The following is a 5,439-nucleotide window of genomic DNA, read 5'->3' as shown; positions in this document are numbered from 1 at the left end:
GAAGGCTGAGACCACAAGGAAACGCGCGTTCCCCTAACCTCGGGGACTCTGTGTGCGCCCCAGTCTACTTCCTTCCCCGTCTCTCCCCGTCTTCTGGTCTCTCCACCCCTCCTGCCCCATCCCTGTCTTCGGTTTTCCCCCAACTTCTCTGCCTGCCTCCCTCCCAACCCCACGCCCCAGCTGTCCTCTTCATTTCTCCCAGAAGACTCTCTCCTCTTCCCCTCCTCACTGGTCTCTCCCTCCATCTCCCCAGCCTTCTCCATTAGCCTCCCCAACAGCTCCCTAGCCCCCCGGATTGCCCCCTCTTCATCCTTTGGAGTCTCTCCCCAACCCTGTCACCCTCTCTGAGCCTCTCTACTTCCCCTTCCCCTTCTCCCAGATTGATTCCTCAGTCTCTCTTCCATAGCTACTTCTGGCTCCATCCCCCTGCCGTCCCGCCCCGCCCCTCTCTCATCCCCTGTCTGTGCCCACTTGCCCTCTGTTCATCCCCGACTAGGTACCTGGAGACAAACAAACTGAGTTCTCTGCGGGGGGAGGGGACGTTAGGCTGGGCCTGGTTACCATGGTGCCGCTAGAGGGGAAGCCGGGCTGGGATTCATATTCCTGAATGTGGGAAAAGTGGAACTGAGGGCCAGGACCGGAGGCTTTATGCAGGCAGGAGCCCAGTTAGGCCGTCAGGGAAGTTTTGTCTCTGTGCCCCCCAGGCTCCCTCTTTGTATCTTGTATCACCCTCTTCTTAACCCCCCACCCCCACCCTTGAGACAGTTTGCCTCTATAGCCTAGGCTGGCCCCTGCCTTCCAGCTGCAGAAACCCTGAGGTTGGAATCCCTGCTCTTCCCTCCCAGGAGGTCTCTGTTGTATTGTCTCTGCTGACTGCTTTCTGAGTTTACAGATCAATCCAGATTCTGTCACCAAAGCTAGAGTCTCATTCTCTTTCTCTAAGTGGCGGTAGCCAGTGTGCCACCTTGCGGGTACAGAACTTGCTTGGAGCAAAGACAGGTCGAGGGGAAGACAGCCCGCTTTCCGGTGATTGGCTATGTCTGAAGCTCGCGATTCCCTGTTAGGAACTGAGAAACTAACTTCCGTCAGTCTAGCTGGTTTTGTTTGGGGAGGTGTTTTGATTCTGTCCGAGAGGGACTTTGGCAGCCGGTGAGAGCCCACGGTGGGTGAGAGACAGACAAATATGCCAGATAGGCAGACTTAGGTGAGGGGTTTAATGAGATGAAGGTATTGGGGGGGGGGTTTAATTCGACCGGCCCCTGGGGACAGGAGCTGTGGAAGTGGGGGAGGGGGAGCCACGTTCGTCTGGATGCTTACAAGAGGGTTGGGTTTTTTTTTTTTTGTCTTTTTCAAGACAGGGCTCACCATGTATCACTGGAACTTACTATGTAGATCAGGCTGACCTCGAACTCACAGTCAGCCTGCTTCTGCCTCCTGAGTGCCAGGATTAACGTCATGCCCCACTATGCCTGGCTGTTACTGGCAATTAAAAAAAGTCCATACTTCAGTGGTCTCAATCAATCTTCTGTGGCTATGACTTTCAGTGTTCTTTCAAAGAGGGAGGGAGGAAGGGAGGGTTTGAGGGGTGCATGCACTGGACAGTGAGAGAGGGCTCCTGCATGCCTGTGGTTCTGGGAGCTGAACACTGAGTCCAGTGTGCTCAGGGCAAGGGCTCCGGGGCTTCTCTGGCTCTTCCCTTCCTCTCTTTTGTTTGGTGGAAGCTCCACCTTGTCCCCACCCCTCTCTCTCCAGATCCCACCTTCAGTAAGCCTACCGAGCAGTCTGCCAAGGCTCCTCTCCCTGAGATGCCTACAGGGTACTTAAGCCTTGGCCCATAGACCAGCCAGGTGATTTCTCTCCTGCCTCCCCTGAGAGTCACCAAGGAGTTGCTTTGATCTGTTTATTAAACCTGGTTTTATTAATCCAGCTAGATCTGGCATTGGCAGAGAAACCTGTTAAGTCTGGAGCGTAGCCCCCAGCCCCTGTCCTGGGAGTTGCATTAGTCTGGACTCTAAATCCCAGCATGCCAGGTCCTGACCCCTCCCTGGGGGGTCAGCACCACTCCCACAGGGTATTTAAGTGAGCTCCCAGAGGAGAAACACTTGGTTCCTGGTTTGCATGGGCTCTCTGCTGTCCTCTCTCCCCACCACACCCAAGAGTGCTGTACTTAATAAAACGATGGGCATTTTGATTTGGTTTGATCTGACCTAATTGGATTTCTTGCGTTGGCGGAGCTGCCCCCTTTTAGGATTTTTTTTCTTAACAAAACCCACAACTGGAGAATTTCAAAATACGTATCATTAAGCTGCCTTCTTCAATCCCATCTCTGTCGGACAAGGAGCATCACTGACTGCGGAAGCCCTCAGGGTAGAGGCGTGCACACTGAATGAATGAATGAATGAATGAGTGCACTTCTGTGTCTAACAGTGCAGCTCAGCCCAGTGGACTTGGCCCTTCCTGATCCTTGTGAGACCAAGCAGGTTGGCCTGGAATTCTGTGCGGCCTGGGTGACCCACTCTTTGTTGCTGTGATCAACACCATTACCAAGGCGACTTATACAAGAAAAGGTTTACTTGGCCTTAGAGTTGCAGAGGGATGAGAACCAATGGGGGCTGCAAAAACAGCAAGCTGAAAGCTCACATCATAACCACAAGCAGGACACAGAGCAAGCTGGGAATGGCTCCCTTTGAAGTCCCATAGCCTGCCCCAAGAGACACGCTTTTCAAACTGGGGATCAAGTGCCAAATGCCTTTTCCCTCGTCTCTCACTAGTGACAAGGACTCAGTGGATGGCCTCTGTCCAGGCTCACTTTGACTGTCAACGCCACACAGCTGAGAGCTATCTGAGAGAAGCCTCCTCTGAGGAATCTCCTAGCGCAGCTTGGCCTGTAGGCACATCTGTTGGGACTTCCTGGATTGTTAATGGCTGTTGCAGGACCCAGCTCACAGTGGGTAGGACCATTCCGTAGACAGGTGGACCTGGAATTTATAAGAAAGATAGCCAAGGAGAGGCATGGGTGACAAGCAACCTAGAAAGTAATTTTCCTCCGTGATTCCTGCCCTCAGGTTCCTGGCTTCCCTCAAGGACGGCTGTGCCCAGGAAGTGTGAGTCGAATAAGCCCTTCCCTCCTCTAAGCTGTGTTTGGTCCCAGCAACAGAAGAGTAGCTACAACTATCAATCCTCCAAACTGTGTTTTCCTCCCTCTCTTTCTCTATCTCTGTCTCTGTGGAACCCAACCTAAGTTCTTAAATGAGTAAAATCAGATATACACATATGCCTACTTGTTTTATTTATTCTTTGGCATTTCATATATCTGTATTATGTATTCTGATGAAATTCAGACTCTCTACACTTCATCAGCCTCCAGCCTGATACCTCTTCTTATTTTTTAAGTTCTCTTCAACATGGCCACATGTATTTCATTTGTATTTTAATAAATAAAGCTCTCCTCAAGACCAGAGAGTAAAACAGCCACCCTGATCACCCTTACAGACCAGGCAGTGGTGACACACACCTTTAATCCCAGTAGCCACAGTAGTTTGGCTTAGAAACTGGGCAGTAGTGGTGGATATTTTCAATCCCAGCCCTAGAGAGGAATATAAGAAGGGAGGCAGGCTAACCATTTCAGACTGAGGTAGAGGTAAGAGGTAAGACTGTTTAACTTTTCTGACCTTTGGGTTGAACCCCAATATCTGTCTCTGGATTTCTATTAATCGTGCTACATTTGACACCCAATATTTGGAGTATGAATCCACAAAAGAATTTGCCTGAGTGGTGTAGGAGTTCCTTCTGTTTGTGTGTTGCTTTCATTGGTTAATGAATAAAGAAACTGCCTTGGCCTAGTTGATAGGGCGGAACTTAGGTAGGTGGAGAAAACAGAATTGAATGATAGGAGGAAGAAGGGCAGAGTCAGAGAAGCCATGGATCCTCAGCCTGAGATGGACACTGGTTAGAATCTCCCGTAAGCCACTGCCACGTGGCGATACACAGATTAATGGAGATGGGTTAAACTAATATGTAAGAGTTAGCCAATAACAAGTTAGAGCTAATGGCCAAGCAGTGATTTAATTAATACAATTTCTGTGTGGTTATTTCAGACTAAGCTAGCCTGGTGGCCTCACCTTGCAATACCTGAGGCTATTTCCCTGAGGATTTTTCTCATCTCCTCCCTCCCCCCAGCAGAGACTAGAGTTAGACCCAAACCTAGCCACCTGGGTTCCAGAGAAAAACTAGTACGCCCAACTCCCATTTGCCCAGGCTTAGGCTCCTCTTCTGCCCTGCCCATTCCCCCACCCACAGCTTTCCGTGGCACCCACGGCTTGCTGCTGGCCCTCACAGCACCCATACAGCTTCCCGTGCCCCCCCATCACAGCTTTCTGTGACTCCTATGGTTCCTGCAGTTTGCTGCCAAGCCTTCTTGCGCCTCCCATGCAGCTACCATGACTTACTGTGGCTCCGCAGCTTCCCTTGTCTCCCACAGCCCACCATGCCTGCTGCACAGCTGCTCTGATTGGCAGATCTTTAGCAAAAATCCCTTCAGTATGAGTTTTGAGTTCTGCTTAGAAAATTCCCAGGTTTGTGACTTCAGAACAAGTAAGACCAGAGCGCCAAGGTCTCTGGATTGCTTTAGTAATGTAACTGTGACACCTACTGGCTTACATTGTTATTACACCTTAAAATTCTCATCTGAACCAGGGTTTTAAAAGAGCTAAGTCAACCAATAATGACTGATAATATCACCACCCAGGAATTTCCATTTCTACTGTGGAGGGAATTCTAGCAGAGGGCTATGACCTACCTGGGATATATGCATTCTTAGCCAGAGCTGCTATTAGTTTGATATGTCATAATACATTCTTAAAGAAAAGGTTTGCTAACAGAGTCAAGAATGAGAAACTTGTAGAAATGATACACACTTTACAGACTATAATGAGACATTGGCCAGAAGGATTTATGCCATTGAAAATGTTAATTGTAATCTAACAGGCAAAATTCACTCCATGTCAACGGGTTATGAAATCTTACAGAATGGAACTGAGAGAGTATCTGAAAGGAGTCACACTGTTGGAACTGACAATCAAACTCGGTTAAAAAGTTATGGCAGGCTAGCAGATAGAACATCAGTCCTTGAAGGCAATCTACATGCCGTCCAAATAATCGCTAAGGATGAGAAGATATCATTAATGGAAAAATTTAAAAACTTGGGATCATATGTGCATGATGAGAAATAAAAGATTAATTGGTTTGATGAAATCATAGGAAATATCCACAGGTCAAGAAATTCAGAAAAGACAATGATACATAGATTTGAAACCATTAAAGAGCTTGTCAGAACTGGCCAGGTGGTGGTGGCGCATGCCTTTAATCCCAGCACTCAGGAGGCAGAGGCAGGCAGATCTCTGTGAGTTCGAGACCAGCCTGGTCTACAGAGCTAGTTCC

The sequence above is a fragment of the Microtus ochrogaster genome, unplaced genomic scaffold (genome assembly GCF_000317375.1).
Source record: "Microtus ochrogaster isolate Prairie Vole_2 unplaced genomic scaffold, MicOch1.0 UNK14, whole genome shotgun sequence".
Taxonomy (NCBI): domain Eukaryota; kingdom Metazoa; phylum Chordata; class Mammalia; order Rodentia; family Cricetidae; genus Microtus; species Microtus ochrogaster.
The sequence above is the reverse complement of the archived record's forward strand: the minus strand, read 5'-3'. Positions refer to the sequence as shown.